This window comes from Hippopotamus amphibius, chromosome 8 (genome assembly GCF_030028045.1).
Source record: "Hippopotamus amphibius kiboko isolate mHipAmp2 chromosome 8, mHipAmp2.hap2, whole genome shotgun sequence".
In the NCBI taxonomy this organism is placed as follows: Eukaryota; Metazoa; Chordata; class Mammalia; order Artiodactyla; family Hippopotamidae; genus Hippopotamus; species Hippopotamus amphibius.
Genome location: NC_080193.1, coordinates 66,167,493 through 66,188,483, shown reverse-complemented (window position 1 = coordinate 66,188,483; position 20,991 = coordinate 66,167,493). Strand labels below are relative to the sequence as shown.

General features: G+C 38.5%; 1 protein-coding gene across 19 annotated transcripts in view; it reads right to left on the bottom strand.

The window, feature by feature from the left end:
• LYPD6B (LY6/PLAUR domain containing 6B) overlaps positions 1 to 20,991 on the bottom strand; it is a 210,070-nt gene that overhangs the window by 133,737 nt on the left and 55,342 nt on the right. For 3 of the 19 annotated variants that reach the window (XM_057744172.1, XM_057744179.1, XM_057744181.1), the window contains exons 2-3: positions 4,272 to 4,348; positions 4,086 to 4,173 (exon numbers count right to left, since the gene is read on the bottom strand). The exons of 13 other annotated variants lie outside the window; for them this stretch is intronic. The gene's annotated coding sequence lies outside the window, so the exon portion shown is untranslated. The remainder of the gene's footprint in view (positions 1 to 4,085; positions 4,174 to 4,271; positions 4,349 to 20,991) is intronic. 3 more of the 19 variants (XM_057744173.1, XM_057744180.1, XM_057744184.1) reach the window with 2 other exon arrangements.

The window sequence follows — 20,991 nt, the reverse complement described above, 5'->3', positions numbered from 1 at the left end:
TGATGCAGGGCTTGTGAGCTCTGTTTCAGAGACTAAGCAGTTTCATTAGAAAGTGGTAAGACGAACATCATCATTTGGGGGCCTTCACTGGAGGTTTTAAAATATGTTTCATGCGCCTCCTTAAAGAGACTCTATCTAGCAGAGTGATAACAGATTGACGGCTGTGACCTTCTTCACATTCTTCTACCTCCTTTCACGATGAAATCAGGGCTCTTGCTGCTGGTGTTTGTGGGCTGCATGCCAAGGTGCTGTAATGAGGGCTGCATATCATCCCCCACCCTGAAGACTAGCATCTCGGTTCACAGTTAACGTGTTAATACCACCAACAAACATGTCGAGAGAGGGGAACTCCAAGAGAAACATGCTTTCCCTATTCCCAAGGCTTATTTTCTTTAAAGAGTAGTTGTCAAAAAGACAATGTCTTTGTACTGAAGACAAATACGACACCATATCAACATTACAACAAAATGCTTCTACAGGCATAAAGCTCTTTATGCTTTAATATTAGGCTGATGATTTGATATCTTCCTAAATCATACATTTTAGCAGAGTTTCCTAATCTAAAACATTTATTGGTCTAGAATATATATTAACTTGAAACATTGCCGTTCCTATTTCATAGCCGAGTGGATGATAACTTTCTTTAATTACACATTAATTCCAATGTATTACCTGCATAGGCAGTTATTGTTTTAATCGGGTAAGGATTAATGGGCAGGTGTTCTGCTATAATTTCACTGAAGAAGAAATAGAGAAATTATACATATTCATTTTCTTATTTCTCTGAGCTGAATAATATTAATAACACTGCCACCTTACATTTATAAAGCACTTTTCATTTTCAAAGTGCTTCTGTATCTGGAATTACATTTTCCTAGATCTTTTACCTTTGACAAATTCCTCCAGATAACATACAACTCTACAGTTTTTCAATTCTCCCATGCCCAAACGTTTTATGTACCTATGTGTTTATATCAATGGAATACGATAAGAGGTAGTAGAATAACCACAGCCTTTACAGAGAGACAGACCAGGTTCAAGTCCCAGCTTAACCACCTATTACATGACCTTGGATGAATTACTATGAGCAGCAGTTTCGTTATATTTAAAATGGGGATAACATCACCTTCCATCAATGGCTATTGGAAGGACTAAATAAGATATAACTTACAAGAAGAGTCTGATACACAGCAGGCACTCAATAAATAAAAGTTACTGCTATTATTAGCAGCTATTTTACTCTGTCAAACATTTTCTTGCTCCTGATTTATTTTCTTCAAAATATGTGAATTCAGAGAGATATAGAGGAAGTAGAAAATCAAGAATAACAAAGTTAGTCCAGAAAGTACACCAGAAGTACTACATCAGTGCAATCTCGGACACCTTCTGTCTGGAGGGCTCTATCCCAACCAACAGTCTGCAAAAACTCAACTATCTCTTTTCTACTTGAGTGTAACATTAGCAGTACTTTGGATAAACCCCAGTACTAATTAGTTGGCATTCCAGTATTCTAAGTTTAAAACTATATATTCAGACAAATAATGCTCTTTGGTTGCTGTGGGAGCCAGCTGCCACAATGGCCCCCAGTGATCTCACCTCCTGGCGGTCATACCCTTAGCAGTGCCCTCCCCTTCCCCCAACACATACACACACTGAAGCAGGGCTGGTTCACCACACAACCAATAGAATTAGGTGGAAATGATGATAGATGACTCCTAAGGCTACGTCATAAAAAACATAGGAGTTTCTGTCTTGGTCTCTGGGATCACTTGCTCTGCAAAAAGCCAGGCACTATGTCATGAGGACACTCAAGTCGTCCCATGAGGAGACCCACATGAAGAGGACCAATTTGCCAGCACCAACTGACAGTCATGTGTGTCACCTTAGACACAAATCCTCCAGCCCCAGTCAAGCCTTCAGATGACTGCAGCCCTGGCCAACATCAGACTACAACATCATGAGAAACTCTGATCCAGAATCGCCCAGCCAAGCCACCTCTGAATTCCTGAACCACAGAAACCATCAGCGATAGTGAGTGATTGTTGGTGTTTTAAGGAACTAATTTTTGGAGTGCTTTCTTACACTGAAATAGATTATTATAGTTACAAGGGTAATTCGGCAAGAATATGGATTGGGACAACATGACCCCTTCACCATATAACTCCATAATCCAAAGAACATGTAGATGAACAACATGGTCCTGCCATGCAGGGGAAAGTGGCTTTAAAACAGACACCACTTTCACATCTTAAGCATCATCACATCACACATCATTAACTAATCCCCAAAATCTCACACTAATTTCAGAAGCCTGAAAAAAAATGACAGATTTGATTACATAAAAATGTAAAATGTCTATATATTAAAACTGTAAGTAAAACTTTAATGATGAGTGAGGAAAATTATCAGCAGTGTAGGATAGGCAGAGGGTTAATATTTTCTCTATGAAACACAATGCATAAAACAATAAAAAGAAATCACTCAAAAGAACAGAAAGCAAGTATGACCGTGAAGATTCAAATAAAAGACGGCCAAAGACTGAGCTCTAAGGCACCCCAGATTTAGATATTGGGAAGAGGAGGATTCAGCAAAGGAGACAAAGGAGTGGCCACTAGGGCAGGAGGAAAACCTTCTAGAAGATTCTGGTGTCCAGGAAGCCAGGATCAGAAAGGATTTCAAGAGAAAGTGATTGGGATGTCCCTGGTGGTCCAGTGACTAAGACTCCACACTCCCAATGCAGGGGGCCCAGGTTCGATCCCTGGTCAGGGAACTAGATTCCCAAAAGCCACAACTAAAGATTTCTTGTGCCTCAACTAAAAATCCTGTACACAGCAACAAAGATTCTGCATGCCAATGCCATAACTAAGACCAGGCACAGCCAAATAAATAAATATTTAAAAAAAAAAAAAAAAAGGCAAAGTGATCAAGTGTGCCAACCCTGCTTGTGAGGTCAAGTAAGATGAGAGCTGAAGGTTGACTACCAGATTTTGCCACATGAATCACTGGTAAAAGCCACATCACCAAATTTCTCTTCCTATTGTCAATAAACATTTGTTGAGTACCTATTACAAAACTTCTTGAACTTAACTCCTTTTGTGTTGTAACTGCCAGTACATTATGACTGCCACCACAGTTTGTCCTTTTAGGTTACATTCCAAAGGGCATTAGAGATTCTTGGGGGTAGGGGAACGGGAGAAAGAGTCAAAATAATCAAATTCACATCCATTAAGGTGCAGAAAATGGCACACCAGTAAACTAGTGGTAAATCTTAGGAGGCATCTAGGAGCCTTCTGACTATTAACAACAGGAATAATTTGACTTCTTTACACCTAGGGCAGTCTGGATAGGCTAGGTTATGCTGCCATAACAAACAACCCCTCCATCTCAGTGATCACAGTATAAGTCTATTTTTTGCTGGCTCAAAGCCCAGTATGGGTCCAGGCACCTCTCTCAGATAACTATTTTCCATGTGTTGTCTTAGCATTCCAGATAACTCTAAATGTGGAAACACATTTCCACAATCACCACAGCAGGGGAAGAGAGCCCTAAAGGATCTCATGCCAGCAATTAAATAGCCTGGCCCAGGAATGATGCATGTTCAACTACAACGTATTGGCCAGAAAGAGCCTCAGGACCTGTCCAGTTGCAAAGGCAGCCTGGAAAAGGAACTTTTTTCATGAAGATGAACTAGATATAGGTGAGTATTATAAGTTGTTACTCCATTGTAAGTGGTATAAGCATTATACCACAATCAGAATTCTAGTTTCTCAAAGGATCTGACATCTAATCATCCATTTGACCATGAAAACACCCCAACAAAGGAGATAGAGAAGTTATTAGAAGCTCCATTTACAGATGTGAAAATTGAGACAATAAAACTTTACACAACTTGGGACCTTCCTGGAGGTCCAGTGGTTAAGACTTTGCCTTCCAATGCAAGGGATACGGATTCGATTCCTGGTAGGGAAGCTAAGATCCCACATTCCTCGTGGCCAAAAAAAAAAAAAACTGTAACAAATTCAATAAAGACTTTAAAAATGGTCCACAACAAAATAATAATAATAATAAAAGCTTAAACAACTTACCTAATTAGTGGTAATATCTAATTTAAATCATTGTAGTAAGGATTGCCTCCCAGCAATATGAGCTTTCTTTCCACAAGTCCATGTTTAACTTGGGGAAAAAAATCATTAGCATCATTGATATTTGTGGTCATTACGGTATCTATAAAATATACCACAGAGTACATTACTGCATGATTCTCTAAGTACCTTACACAAAAGATGGCCCTTTGAAGTAGCTGGGATCGGTCCCTTCAGACATGTTCTTGGCAATGACTGGCTGACACCTAAAATGAAAGTCAACAGGGCTTACTTAGGATGGAAGGCTTGGGCTTTCCTAATAACACTTGAGGCTCCTTTCTCTGCATCTGTCACTAAAGATTAGCCCTCAGAATAGCACTGTGTGAACCCCCTTCATGTTAAACACGAACTTTAAATTTCAACATTCCCTACAGTCCCAATTTCCAGGCTGCTGACAGCTGAGCTTTAACAGAGACCAGCCTTGATGATTTCCGCGTTAAGCCTTAAAGTACAATTTCCTTCTCTCAGATACATGGGGTCTTGATATGGTTTTAGGACAGCAGGGAAGAGCTGTATTGGGGGTTTTCTTTATCTTTAAGTAGTTACTTAATTCAGCAGCACAAAATGCTAACATTTTTCAAAAAGAAATACATAGCCAAACCCTGGATTCTTAGATCAAAATGAAATATCACCTGGCATTGAGATAAAAGAATTACTTATAATAAGACTTTTCTCCAAAGACTGTATATTCAGAAAAAGAGCTGAAAGAGCAATTAACCATAAGCTCTTATTTTTTCTTTCAATTCTTAAGTTCCATTAAATCCTTGATTTAGAAGTCGGTATGTGAGTAAAGTACTAAGCAAGGGCCTCAAATGCTATCAGGTCAACCCCTTGAACCTCTTTTCACTGTCCTGTCCACAGCTTTCCTTCCCTTTGCTTTACTGGACTTCCTGGGGGAAAGAGGAATCAAATTTCCAACATCGAGAAAAATGACATATACCCAAATCTGACAGCAGTCAACCAGTTACTATTCCATCTTGAAAATGGACAAGGATTTTTTAGTCCAAAAGTCTACATCTTCTCAATATCTTATGTAGCAAAGACACCTCATATAGTAAAGCTAACTTGGTCTCCTAAAAAAGTAACTATGAAGTTCACTCCAGGAAGTCACCTAAACTCATTGGTTGTCCTAGTCAGAAAAAGCCCTACCCCAAGAGTGGAGAAGGCTCCCAGATGTGTGTTATAATGGAAAGAGCATGAGGAAATATGAGTTTTATTCCCAGATCAGTTATTAGCTATTTCCCTATCTATTAAAAAAAAAAACTAGAGAATATGTTGAGATTGAAACAGAATAATACACATGAAAGGACTTTATACCTGAAAAGAGTCTTAGAGTTTGCAGCATGTTTTACTTAATATTGCTCCCCCAGCTCTTACTGAGAAGTCATACTTAAACTGCCCATCTAACCAGGACAGAAAACCTCAAAACTGTGGGGGATCTGTCTTTCCATCCCAAATGTTATTTATCTTAACTTCATGGCAGAATTGAAATCTGGAAGTTGACCTTGATATCCTTCTAATCTCATTGGACCACCATCCTATTCCCCAACCTAATATACAAACCCTTAAGCAAAGCCATCCAAGAGCACTATAGAGTCCCGTGAAAACAATGAAAGCTTCCGTGGCCCTCAAATAACAGAGACCATATAATTTATCATCCACACTCGGACGCTTCTGAAAGTGAAAGGGGACTCTAAATAATGACACCAGCACAAACACCACCCCCTACAAGCCGCCGGTCTGTTGTTTCAGTCTGTTTCCATTATTTGTTTAATGACACAAGTAATATGTGAATCTTTTGTCCCTTTTAAAACATTGGGAACATGGAAAGTTAAGAGCAATAATCATAATGGACCAAGAACCTACCCGTTTCCAGGCACTTAACATACGCTATTCCATTTAAGTTCCACACTAACACTTAATGAAGGCAGTAATTTTTTCTTCCAGTTTTATTAGGATATAATTGACATACAGCCCTGTGTTAAGTTTAAGGTGTATAGCATAATGATTTGACTTACATCATGAAATGATTATCACAGTAAGTTTAGTGAACATCCATCATCTCATAAAGATACAACAGGAAAGAAATAGAAGAAATACATTTTTGTGTGTGAGGAGAACTCAGGATTTTTTCTCAGCTCATCCATTGTACAGCAGTGTTCATTATGTCTATCATGTTGTACCTAACATCCCTAGTACTTACTTATCTTATAACTTCAAGTTTTTACCTTTTGACTACCTGCATCCAGTTCCCCCTCCTCTGGTAACCACAAATCTGATCTCTTTTTCTGTGGGTTTGTTTTTGAAGTTTAACTGACCTACAAAACTAGGTTAGTTCCTGGTACACAACATAGTGATCTGATACTTCTGTACATTTCAAAATGATCACTGGGATAAGTCTAGTTGTAATCTGTCACTGTATAAAGATATTACATAATTATTGACTACATTCTCCACACTGTACATATCATAGCTGTGACTCACTTATTTCTGAGATTAAGAAAGTTTATACCTCAATCTCAAATATTTCTCTCTTTCCCCCTACCTCTCTTCTCTCTTCCCCCCTACCTCTCTTCTCTCTGGCAACCACTTGTCTGTTCAATGTATCTGTAATTCTGTTTCTCTTTAGCTATGCTTGTTCATTTGTCTTCTTTTTTAGATTCTACCCAGAAGTCCAACCACACAGTATTTGTCTTTTTCTGCCTGACTTACTTCACTTAGCATAAAACTCTAGGTCTATACATGCTGAAGTGGCAAGATATCACTCTTTACGGCTGAGTAATATTTCATTGTGTGTATGTACACACAATGTGTGTGTGTGTATACACATACATACACATATCACAACTTCTTCATTCATCTATCAATGGACACTTAGGTTGCTTCCATTTCTTGCCTGTTGTAAATAGGCTGAACACAGGGGAGCATAATATTCTCTAACTAGTGTTTTTGTTTTCTTCAGATTAATACCCAGGAGTGGACTTGCTGGATTATATGTAGTTCTATTTATAATTTGTAAAGGAATCTTCATATTGTTTTCCATAGAAGCTGCACCATTTATTTTCCCACCAACAGTGCATGAGGGTTCCCTTTTCTCCACATCCTCACCAACATTTGCTATTTTTTGTCTTTCTGATGACAGCCACTATGACAGGTGTGAGGTGATATCTCATTGTGGTTTTGATTTGCATTTCCCTCATGATGAGTGATGAAAAGCACCTGCTTATGTGCCTGTTGGCCATCTGTATGTCTTCTTTGGAAAACTGTCTATTCAGGTAGTCTGCCCATGATTCAATAGGTTGGTTTTTTTTTATGTTGAGTTGTATGAGTTTTTTGTATATTTTGGATACTAACCCCTTATTGGAGATATCGTTTGCAAAAATATTCTCTCAGTCAAAAGCTTTTTCATTTTGTTGACAGATTCCTTTGCTGTGCAAAAGCTTTTGAGTTTGATGTAGCCCCATTCACTTAATTTTGCTTTTATTTCCATTGCCTGAGGAGAGGTATATAAAAATATATTGCTAAGACTGATGTCAGAGTGTACTACCTATGTTTTCTTTGAGAAGTTTTATGATTGCAGGCCTTAAAGTACTTAATCCATTTTGAGTTTATTTTTGTTTCTGGTGTAAGAAAGTAGTACAGTTTGATATCTTTTTATGTAGTGTCCAGTTTCCCCAACAAAATTCATTAAAGAGGCTATCTTGTAGAGAAAAAATGCATGGACACCAAGGGGGGAAAGCGGGGGTCAGGGGGGGAATGAATTGGAAGATTGGGATTGACATATATACACTAATATGTATAAAATAGATAACTAATAAGAACCTGCTGTATAGCACAGGGAACTCTACTTCACTTTGCTGTACAGCAGAAACTAACACAACATTGTAAAACAACTATACCCCAATAAAAAAAATTCCAAAAAAATAAAAATAAAATAAAAAATAAAGAGGCTATTTATTCAATATTGTATATCCTTTCTGCCTTTATCAAATATTACACATATAAATGAAGGTTCATTTCTGGGCTCTCTTATTCCATTCCAATGATCTTGTAAGTCTATTTCTGTGGCATTGTTATACTGTTTGGATTATAGTAGCTTTGTAGTATAGTTTGAAATCAGAGCATGTGAAACCTCCAATTTTGTTCTTTCTTAAGATTCTTTTGGCTATTTGGGGTGTTTTGTGTTTCCCTACAAATTTTAGAATTATTTGTTCTAGTTCTATAAAAATTGCCATTTGTATTTTGATAGGAATTGCATTAAATCTGTAAATTGCCTTGGGTAATGTGGTCATTTTAAGAATATTAATTCTTCCAATCCATGAACACAGTATATCTTTCCATCTGTTTGTGTTGTCTTCAATTTCTTTCATCGGTGTCTTATAGTTTTCTGAGTATAGGTCTTTTATGTCCTTACAGTTATTTCTAGGTATTTTATTCTTTTTGATGCAATGGTACATGGAATTGCTTTCTTACTTTCTCTAATAGTTTTCTGTTAGTGTATAAAAATTCAACAGGATTCTGTATATTAACTTTCTATCCTACAACTTTACTGAATTTTTTGATGACTTCTAGTAGTTTTTTGGTGGCATCTTTAGGATTTTCTATGTATAGTATCATATCATCCAAAAACAGTGACAGTTTTACTTCTTCCTTTCCAATTTGTATTGTTACAGAAAGTGAGAGGCTGATTCTAAAGTTCATATGGAAATGAACAGTACCCAGAATAACAAAAACAACCACTTGATTTTAAGACTTAATATATAGTTTCAGTAATCACGTCAGGATAGGCACATAGATCAATGAAAGAGAGTTCAGAAATAGACATCTTGACAAATATATGAACAACTAATTTTTGACAAACGTGCAATGGCTATTCTGTGGACGAAAGGATAGACTTTTTTAGCAAATGGTACTGTAACCACTTGATACATATTTGCAAAAAGTTGAACTTTGATCCATACCATGCACCACATTAGAAAAAAAAAAAAAAAAACCAACATAGATCATATACCAAAATGTGAAATTTGAAATTATAAAAAGAAAATACAGGAAAAAAATTTGTGACTTTGAAGTTAAGCAAAGATTTCTTAGATGTGACACCTAAAGGAAAATAGTAATTGATATATTGGATTTCATCAAAATTTAAAACTTTAGTTCTTCAAAAGACGTTGTTAGGGGCTTCCCTGGTGGCATAGTGGTTAAGAATCTGCCTGCCAATGCAGGGGACACAGGTTCTGTGGGCCGGGAAGATCCCACATGCCGTGGAGCAACTAAGCCCGTGTGCCACAACTACTGAGCCTGTGCTCCAGAGCCTGCGAGCCACAATTACTGAGCCCACATGCCACAGCTACTGAAGCCCGCATGCCTAGAGCCCATGCTCCATAACAAGAGATGCGACTGCAATGAGAAACCCACGCACCGCAACAAAGAGTAGCCCCCACTTGCCACAACTAGAGAAAGCCCATGCACAGAAACGAAGACCCAACACAGCCAAAAATAAAATAAATAATAAATAATAAAATAAATCTTAAAAAAAAGACATTGTTAGAATAAAACACAAGCCATGGAACTTGCATTCAGAATATATAAGAATACTCAAAAATGAATGAGAAAACAGTCCAATTTTTTAAAATATGCATACACTTCATCAAAGAAGATACACAAATGGTAAACAGTACATAAAGGATACTCAATATCATTACTCAGGAAATGCAAATTAAAACTACAGAGAGATAAAATGGCTAACATGCCAAGTGTTCACAAGGATGCAGAGGACCTGGAACTTTCACACACAGGAAACAGAACTCTCATTTCGGTGAGTACGTAAAATGGTATAACTCTTTGGAAAACACTGTGATAGTTCATTAGTTAGTCATACAACTACCAGATGATCCAGCCACTGCACTTCTAGCTTTATACCCAAGAGAAAAGACGATATATACCCATACAAAGACGTGTACACAAACGTTCACAGTAGCTTTATTTGTGATAGCCCAAAGCTACAAACAACTCAAAGGACCATCAACAGGTGAATGGATAAACAGACTGTGGCATAACCATACACTGGAATGTTATTTAGTAGTAAAATGAAATGAACAAATGACATTCAACACAATGTATATGAATCCTAAAATAATTATACTAAAAGAAGCCAGTTAAAAATGAGTATATACTGTACTCTTTTTGTGTGTGTGTTTTGTTGTTGTTTTGTTTTTTTTTAATATACTGTACTCAATATAAAACTCTAGAAAGTGCAAACTAATCTACAGTGATGGAGGTACTTCACTGTCTGTGAAGCAGGTACACAGAGCGGTGGGCGAGGTAGGGATCACCAAGGGGCACAGGAAAGCATTTGGGGGTGATGAATGTGTTCATTTTCTTGATTATGGTGATTGTTTCGCAGATATATACACATCAAACTGAGCAAACTGTACACGTTAAATATGTGTAGTTTATTTTAGGTCAATTATACCTCAAAAAAGCTGCTTCGTTTTTTTTAAAAAAGGATGAGATTGCCTACTCGAGGTTGCTCTTTTGCCAACCTAAATTTTGACCTCATTGCAAAACTTTTCTTGAAGAGCATTTAGGAACAGACTGACATTGTTAAGCTTAATGCTCTGTGAAATGGTCTAAACTAATTGTTTCATAAGCCTGTGGCAGCAGTTTTCTGAGATTTTATCAGAGGATACTTTTTTTCTTTATGTAAACATAAATTATGGTTGCCACTGGATACCAAACAATGCTTTTACTGCAGTAATCTCCACCATGTTCAAGCCAAGAGCTGAATGTTTTTTCACCTGAAGAGGTCTAAGAACGAGGCTTTTACAGTTCCCCATGTCATGCCTGTTACTTTACATTGTGGCTTCCACGGGAAATTCTCCTACAAGGGAGATGGCAGGTTTGAATCTTTGGTGGATTGGGCTGGTGTGTGTGTGTGTGAATGCACTCGTATGTGAGAAAGACGGAGATAGCGAATGAAGGAGAGGGACACAGGAAGGGAGATCTTGAGTCAAATATCAATTAATATCTATGTTTCCCTTCTGGAACTTTCTGGCTTTCTTCCCTCCATAAAAATGTAGGGTCAGTTCCTTGACTTATAAATAGCTCCAGCCTCTCCCACATACTCTAGTCCTACCCTCAGAAATCCAGTCCACAATCTCTCAGCTTTCCTTTAGGGAACAAGTACACACAAACACACATCACACACTTGAACCCAAATCTCTCCAACAACAGTGCAAATGTTTCCTTATACTCTCTTGGTAGCAGAAGTTGTCAGAAACCTGTGTTACTGTGAAGACCTCTCCTCTTCACACCAAAATAATTCCCTCTCACATTTGGTCTCTTCACACTAAATCTATGTTTCCTAAATTCAGTCCTTTCAGTGACGACTTGAATTTGACTAAAATAATGAAGAAATCAATTCATTTCTTTTATATATTTACTTATATTTTAAATGTTACTTCACTTCTTTAAGTAGAAAACCAGTATCCCTTGGCATAGATGGAAGAATATTCTAAACATAAATACGACAAATGCTAAAGCCGTGAGTGAAGGTCCCTGGGTCTAAGCTTAGCTCTCGCGGGGCTGGGTGGCTAACGAAGCATCTCTAGCACTTGCTGACAGTCCTTCTCAACACTCTCATACCTTCTTCCTGGCTAGTGAGCAGGACTGAAAGAGGGACGTGTTGTCATGTGCACCCTGAAATCATCTTGTGCCATGGAGCTCCTGCCCCCTGCGATCTCCAAGAGCCCATCTCCTCAGGAGAGCTACCAGGCCAGGATGGATTCAGAATTTGCACACACATCTGACCTACTCTGAGGACTGTGGATAAGTATTAAGGCACCTACTAGCCCTTCTAGCACTTTTAAGGAAATTAGGGAAAGGTGCCCACCTGAGCAGACGAGCCCTATGTTTGTGCATGGCCTGGTAAGAGGATGGTGTCTGTGAGAGCATTTGAAAAAGGCCTCCCTTTCTCCAGGCCAACACAGCTTCCTGCCAGACAGAGCAAGGGTTGGATTTTGACCCCACTTAACCCTCTGGCTCAGTGCCCTTGTGCAATGAACAACAGGCACAACTGTACTTGATGGTTTGCCAAGCATTACCTAAGCTTCAGCATTTCCACCAGTTACTACTAAATTCACAATCCAGTGGCTGACTTTCCAGGGCTCTCTGGTGTCCTCCCTGCACTCCACTCCACTCCAATTCCTTTTAATTTCCAGGCTTTGGGCTGTGCAGCGGCTCAGCAGGACTTCCAAGGGGATGTGCAAGGGGAATACTTTGGGAAAAAAGGACACACTTAACAGTTCCCTTGAAAGTTCCGCATTTCCACTGGTTTGGGCTCATCAAGGCTAGCCCTGTCCCAGCCACCTGCTACACTCGAGGCTGGCTCTGGCCGAGAAGCACCCCTTTGTGGAGATGGCTAGCCTCTTTACAGTCATGCTGCTGCTGAATAGCTGAGTAATTAGCCGAGTTTGGAGGTATGCCTCTTTTGCCAATGGCACACACTAATGAACATCAAGTCAACGTAAATTACTGAAAGCAACAGAACTGACAAGAGGGTCTATTGTTTGAGTAAATGAGTTTTGTCTGAAGATACAGCTCTGCCCTGCAAGATTAGAAAACCAACAAGGGTTGGTTCAAGCAATACGAGTGCCGATTAAAAACACCACAAAGCAAGGGGGAGGGGGGTGGGGGGAGAAGACTGAATTGGGAGATTGGGATTGCCATATATACATTACTAACAAGAAAAAAAAATCAAATTGTACACTTTAAATATATGCAGTTTATTGTACGCCAGAAAAACAAAACAAAAAAACACCACAGAGAGCTGAGTGCCAAGAGGGGCCTGGGTTAGTACTGGCACAGACAGGAAGCAGATTTATATTTGTTTTGCTGTTTATACTCCAAGTTCTCAGTAACGCATAGCCCGGCCTGCACGGTAATTTTGAAAGGAAGATTCTAAAATGTTAAGTACAAAGATGGATTCATTTAGCCTTTTATAATAGTTTACACAAAGCCACCATTTTTAAAGTCTATACAAGTAAGGGTCACAAATTGTTTGACGGTATCACAAATTGTTTATCTGTTCACCTGTTGATGGAAACTGGAGTTGTTTTCGGTTTCTGACTGTCATGAATAAGACCCCATGAATATTTGCATATAGGTCTCTATGTGGACATATATTTTCATTTCTCTTGGGTAAATATCTAAGGAGTGGAATTGCTGGGACATAGGGTGGGTACATGTTTATAAGAAATTTCCAAGCTATTTCGTAAAGTGGCTGTACCAGTTTTCATTTTCACTAGCAAATGTGTGAGATATCCAGTTGCTTCTCATCTTTGCTAGCTCTAGTCTTGGCAGTCTTTTTAATTTTAGCCATTCTAGTAGGTGTGTTGCAGAATACAGTGTGACCTTAATTTGCATTTCTCTAGTGACTTATGATGCTGTGCATTTTTCATGTGCTTATTTGTCATCTTCTTGGTGAAGTGTCTTTTCAAATATTTTGTTCATTTAAAAAATTGAGTTTTTTTTTTTAAAGATTTTTGATTTCTTAGAATTATTTACATTTTTATGGATACAAGTCCTTTATAATATATAAGCTTTAAAAATGCTTCATCCCATCCTTTACAAAAAAAAGGGGGGGTCCACAAAGCCCCCTAGGAGAGGACAGTGCGAAGGAATTAAACTTGTCCAAGAAGAACACATAATGACCGGTTCACTCTCCTTGAAGCTAAGTCTCCTAAGAGGTCCCCTAGCCTAGTCTAAGGACCCACTGCCCATTGCTGACAGGGCAGGGGGTCTTAAGGGAAAAAAGCAAAGGTTCCTACGCCCAACCCCTATCAAAATCCCTGCTGTCTCCAGCTCTAGCCCTTTTTTCCTGCCAAGGCCAAGGGACACCAACCTGAGACCTGCCTTTAAAAGACCCGAAGAGCTGCTTTTGAATACAAATTTCTAGAGAAGGAAGCAGAGAAAATAATCCACCTAAAACAGAAGTGGCAAACTAGCATCAGCTCATGAATCAAGCCCAACTGATTAGCACTGACTGCTTGGAACACTGAGTCGAGAAGTATTCCAGGGTCGCACCTGGGACCCAAGGAAAAGAGGCTACAACTTTATAGTAACTTTAAAAGTAAACTTTTAAAATATGGTACCATCCAGTTTAGACTATGACTTACTCCACCATACCCTATCCCTCCCCAGCAGCCCCTGGCAGACATCAATAATCAATCTTTTCCTAACAGGAAACGGACAGGTATAAATGGTTCTCTTTGGAGCAAAAATATGAAATTCCTCACACTGAACAGTTTGAGGACAAACCCTCATTCAGAACAGCACTGAAACAGTAGCGAGACCACTTCTGCTGGCAATGGCTCTACGCAGCCTGCGTGAATCTAGGAAGTAGCCCCTGACCACCTATCTATTAAAGATCACGCTGCTGTGCTAACAAGCTTGCAAGTGGTCTAGCTCTAATGCTGGGCCATCAGGGGAGGTCTCACCTTGGATGTTAGCTCTCCTTTCAGTCTTTGGGAAAATAAAGTTTTACAAGGGCCTGGGTTTAAGACTTGTATTCCTGCAGATCAGCCACCATAAAAGGAGGCATTCAGTCCTAGACTAGGCATTGCCCCTGGTGCCACACACAGAGCTTTGGAGAACTGTGGGAAGCCTGAGATGGGCCCCACTACATCCAGATTACCAGGGCTCACGTCATTATTCAGAGATATGGTATCCAACAGTCTTAGGTTTCTACTGGGTTCCAAGCTTGGGGAGGGGAGGGGATCTTAGAGCATGGCTTGTCTCCTGCTGGCATTGGTGTGATCCTACCGTGAGAATCATCAGGCAGTTCAGAGACCCACTCTGGTCTCTGAAGAAACAGATATAAGAGAAGTGCTCTGTCCCTCTGAAGGGCGTTACCTGCCCTCCCTAAGTCCAATGGACCACAGCAGCAAATCTTCTTTGTAGGTTTCACTAAAGTACAGGCAATACACCTTCAAAATCTCAGCTCATAACCAGTTGGATATGGGGGGCATTAATGGTCACTGGATCAGGAAACATTTACTTCAGCACATGTTTTGGCAGCTGGTCAGGAATTCAGGAGGCATTCTAAGCCACTGATCATTGCTGTGACAGTTCAATATGTGGGAAAGTCATTTGGGAGCCTTGTAAAAGTGCAGGATGTGGCAGTGCATCAAAGTCCCGTCAGCTCATGTTTGTCTGAAACTTTCCACTCTTAAAGCAGCATGATTAAAAAAAATCTATATGTCTATATATGTATATCTACATACGTATCAATGATCAATCGATAGCTATCTCAAAGTTTCATGTACTCATATGATAGATAAGCTTAATTTACAGAAGCAATGCAAGAAATCAAACTCATGTTTAAAATTTCCTTGGTCATGTCTCATACAACTCATGCAAGGAGCCAAGTGGATCCACATCAGTTTGAGAACATAAAAGTTGGGAAACCTCAGAAAATCTAAGTCTCAGGAATTCAAAATGAAACTCTGAATGTATAAACACTGGTACCTGCTCTCAAAGGAAATAATTCAGGGAGAGCACCGAGACTGGGTCTCTTAATTCTTTGGATTTTCCACCACTCTATGTTAACTCCCTCAAAAAGTGAACAAAAGGCAAAGTTATAACAAGTAAGCAGTTGCTCACAATTTTTAGTGGCAAGATCTTTAAACAATACTGTTTCAAAGTAATAAAAAATGCAGTATTTGACTCCATGACTTTTTTAAAAAAATTACACTCCCCTCTATTTCCTTATTAAATAAATCTTGTGTCTACACATTAAAAATCATGTAGGGTACATGATGAAATGACCAAATAATCCAAGAAAACTGCTGATGTTTAGAGTCAAGCTCTCTTGTATTTCTCACTGATGGATCAACAGCCATTGACTTTTCCCAAAGTCGGTAAAGCAGCCTAATTTATATAAGAGGCTTGTTTTATTGCCTACTCTAACTTTTATACATTGATGATATCTGATCCAAATACTCTGCCCGCTTTCTTTTACAATCATTCCCAGTTACATCTACGCTACCTCCTGGAAGAAGGCACAAGAATCTTATAACAGATGAACACATTACAGCCCTGGGAATATCAGGCTCGATCACTGCCCAGCTGGGGTTGTTAGCGACCGGCACTCCCCAACAGAGGTGATGCAACCTGGGATGCCAGTTTAGCAAATAAAAACACAGGATGCTCAGTTAAATTTTCATTTCAGAAAACCAACAAAAAATGTTGTGTTATTGTTTATCTGAAATTCAAGTGTAACTGGGAGTCCTGTATTTTACCTGGCAACGCTACCTCCCTCCACTGTGAGTTCCTACGTATGGTGTGCACAAGAAGGGACTTGTTTCTAACATCCTGTGGAGACTTTCACATATGTAAAGCTAAACAGTGCCTGCATCTACCCTGCAAACCTTCATACTTGAAGGACTTTTGAAGTGGTTTTGCCCAGCTCTTCCAGCAGAATAGTTCTCTTTTCAGGGCAGGGAGGAGAGAACAGGCGGCAGTGGTGGTTGGTGCCACTAGAGCAGCGTGCCTACAAGTCCTATAGGCTCCACTTCTGTACTAATGCTCAGCCCCCACGGCACCTTATGGATGCTAATAATAATAATTATTATTATGTATTGCTATTTTTGAGCACCTGCTTACTGAATACCAGAAACTGAAATGGGCAAGCATTTCTGGTTGGCTCCCACTGAAGATGGAGATTTAGCTCCACATTTTGAGATTTGACTCAAAAATACTCCTATGAAAACACCTAGAGTTTTAAAGATTCTGTTCACACTTTTTTTTTAAAAATTCTTTTTGGACCAGAAGAAAGCAGATATTCTTTTTCTTTTCTGCAGCTTTAATATATCCTGCTCATTCCCTCCTTCTCTTGATAAAACTTTTACTTAAACTAATGAATCCCTCATTCAGCAGCAACTCGCTATCTTTTCCCACCTGTGGAAACTAAGTTTAGGGAAAAAATAACTAAAAGAAAAAAAATCAACCACCCAGGGGTGGCTGAGAGGTTTAATTATTGTCTGGAAAGCAAGACCCTTTCACAGCATCTTTAAGACTAATTTTCATAATTACTTACTGATTGAAACTGGGACTTGCAACAGGGTAACCTCATTTCCATATAAATATTAAGTAATGATTAACACAGCTCAGGACCCAAGTTTAGGATCTAAAAGCAAGGACTAAGTGGAAATCAAAGAAATTTAACCCATAAGGGTAAGCTTGAGACTTGTCTCTCAAGTGATTTTCTGTTTATTAAACAGCATATGATAAACTTACATTTATTCCATGATCACAGCCAAGAGGGAATTCAGGAAGCTACCAAGGGGGCGTAACAAACAAGACCTCCTCAGACTTGACTCCCAACCTTCCATTTCTCTCTCTCCATTCCCTCCCCTGCTGGTGCTTGTTTTTGCATATTCTCTTTCTCTTTTTCCCTCCCTGCCTCCCTCTCTCCTTTCCCTCCCTCCCTTCCCCTTCTTTCCCTCCCACCTCCTCCCTCCCTCTCTCTTTCTCCTCCCGACACCACCTAGTGTTCACTTTCTCACCCCCCTCACTGTCACAGTGCCCTCTCCCTTTCACTTCCCTGACATCTCTCACATGGCCCCATTCATGTTTTTGCTCTCAGACCCTCTCTCCCACCTCACAGAATCTAATGTCTGCAACATCAAACACAGAACAATAATTAACCAGATTAACTAAGAGCAAATCATTTTCATTGTTCAACCCAAGTGCATACGAATCACTAAGCACAGCTGAGCTTAACCATACTCCCATTTAGTGGGGGGAAGCCCAGCTAGACACACACACATACACACACACACTAATTTTCACTGTGAGAATGAAATCCCTTCAACTGTATTTATCTAGGAGCAAGGGATCATATGGGATAGCATAAAAGACATAAAGGTACGTTCAACTTTTGTCTATGTCTTAATATATCAGCTATGGTGTTAAACCATAATCTTCTAAAACAAAAATTCTTAAGCTTTAAAAATCACACCAGCAGCCAGAATAATAACATATTAATAAATTCTCATTATCTGATGGGTATTTTTGGAGTTGCTACTTGATAATCCCCATCCTCCTTAAAAGCTCTTTGACAAGTGGCTAAGCAATGCCAAATGAACAAAGCAACCATGAAATGGTAGTGGTTTGAAGCCCCCTTATTACAACTAAGTTCAGTCTATCTACTGACAAGGATCTGACATGAAAATGGGGAATGCAAATGGTGCTTATGTTCTTATTGTCTATAAATGTTTAATTTTAAATAATTTAAGTTTAAAATAAAATCTAATTTTATTCATTCTTCTTTTCAAAGAAGAATCTGAGAGTTAATGAGTACTCACTAAGAATTCCAGTCTTATGAGAAATGTGTAATTACTATCCTGTTCTAATAGGCAGCATATGCAAAACTTACTCCCTACGTGATTAACCCCAGGGTCGCAATCTCCTAACTATTCATTTCTTCCTGCCTGAGGTTCAGGAGTATTTTTCAGACAATCTTTTGGATAGTTGGTTAAGCAAATCTAATTATGATCTTTACGTGCAAAATATGTCTCCCAGATTATATTATGTGCCTGGCATTCCAGAAGTGAAGTTACAAGTCTTTATTCAATTTTTCCTCATGGGAGCCAGAGTCCAATCATTCCTATGTCCAAACATCATTCATATATATTTAGTGAAACTGCACACTGGTATTCAAATCTTTCCTTGAGCATTTAAAAAGGAAGACAAAAGAGATTTGATCTATGTACTATTTATTATGTCTATTCATTTACACACAGGGATCAAAAATAATTAAATCAGATAATTAAGTAGATAATCATTTCTTTATTTGCTAGAGGAAACCTTATTCATTATACATGTTTATATTATCAAGTTATTGCTCTACAACTTTATATCAACTTGAGTTGATATAAAGTAATATTTCATTAGACTACAATGGAAGCAAAAACAAGTCAAGAAAACTCTTGTTTTAATATAATTAGAAAGACAAAGTTGATGCAAAGGAGTCTCAAAGTGATGAGTCACAACTGAAGGAGGAAACGCATCACCAAACTAGCACAGCTGAGGTTAAGTATAAAAAAATAAAGTAACTGTAATAAGTTGCGAAAAATCAAACTATCCACAGACGAGCTGAAGAAGTAAAATAAAATGCAGATTCATAATAAATGCAAAAAATGTAAAAATGTTCTAGGGGAAAGAGAAAATCACAAATTGTAGGAGCGTTTGATAATGAAGGAATTGTGGTGTTAAACAGACATGTAGAAAGAGGGAAAAGAGAGAGACCAAGTCTTGTCTGGATAATGAATCCTCACTAGCCACGTGCAGCTGAAAATACCAAATCCAAGGAAAAGCACCTGAACTTCAACTTTAAAGAGATGACCCATGTGCACTTAGAGTAAGGACCACCAGGGACTGTCCCAGAATGACAGACAGTAGATCTTTACTTCCTTTTAAAAAAAAAATATGTTTATTGAAGTCTAGTTGATTTACAATGTTGTGTTAGTTTCTGGTGTACAGCCAAGTGATTCAGTTATACATACATATATATCATTTTGCAGAATCTTTTCCATTATAGGTTTTTACAAGATATTGAACATAGTTCCCTGTGCTATACAGTAAATCCTTGTTTATTTTATATGTGGTAGTGTACACCTGTTAATCCCATACTCCCAATATATCCCCCCTCCCCTTTGGTAACCATAAGTATGTGTTCTATGTCTGTGAGTCTCTTTGTTTTGTACATAAGTTCATTTGTATCATTTTTTTTTTTTTAGAGTCCACATATAAGTGATATCATAACTCTTTCTCTGTCTTACTTCACTTAGTATGATAATCTCTAGGTCCATCCATGCTCCTGCAAATAGCATTATTTCATTCTTTTCTTATGGCTAAGATTCCAATGCGTGTGTATGTATACATACATACACACACACATATATATCACATCTTCTTTATCCATTCATGTTGATGGGCACTTAGGTTGCTTCCACGTCTTGGCTATTGTAAATAGTGTCACAGTGAACACTGGGATGCATGTATCTTTTCTAATTAGAGCTTTTGTCTTTTCCAGATACATGCCCAGGAGTGGGACTGCTGGATCATATGGTAATTCTATTTTTAGTTTTTTTTTTTTTAAGGAACTTCCATACTGTTCTCCATAGAGGCTGCACCAATTTATTCAATTTATTCCAACCAACAGTGTAAGAGGATTCCCATTTCTCCACACCCTCTCTAGCATTTATTATTTGCAGACTTCTTGATGATGGCCATTCTGACCAGTGAGTGGTGATACCTCATTATAGTTTTGATTTGATTTCTCCAATAAATAGTGATGTTGAGAACCTTTCATGTGCTTATTGGCCACCTGTATGTCTTTGGATAAATGTCTACTTAGGTCTTCTGCCCATTTTTTGATTGGGTTTTGCTGTTGTTTTTGAGCTGTATGAGCTGTTTGTATATTTTGGAAATTAAGCCCTTGTCAATCACATCATTTGCAAATATTTTCTCCCATTCCATATGTTGTAGTTGTTGTTGTTGATGGTTTCCTTTGCTGTGCAAAAGCTTGTACATTTGATTAGGTCCCATTTGTTTATTTTTGCTTTTATTTCTATTGCCTTGGGAGAATGAACTAAGAAAACACTGCTATGATTTATGTCAGAGAATGTTTTGCCTGTGTTCTCTTCTAGTCTTATGGTATCATAAGTCTTTAAGCCACTTTGAGTTTATTTTTGTGTATGGTGTGAGGAAGTATTCTAACTTCATTGATTTACATGTGGCTGTCCGGCTTTTCCAACATTACTTGCTTAAAAGACTGTCTTTCCTT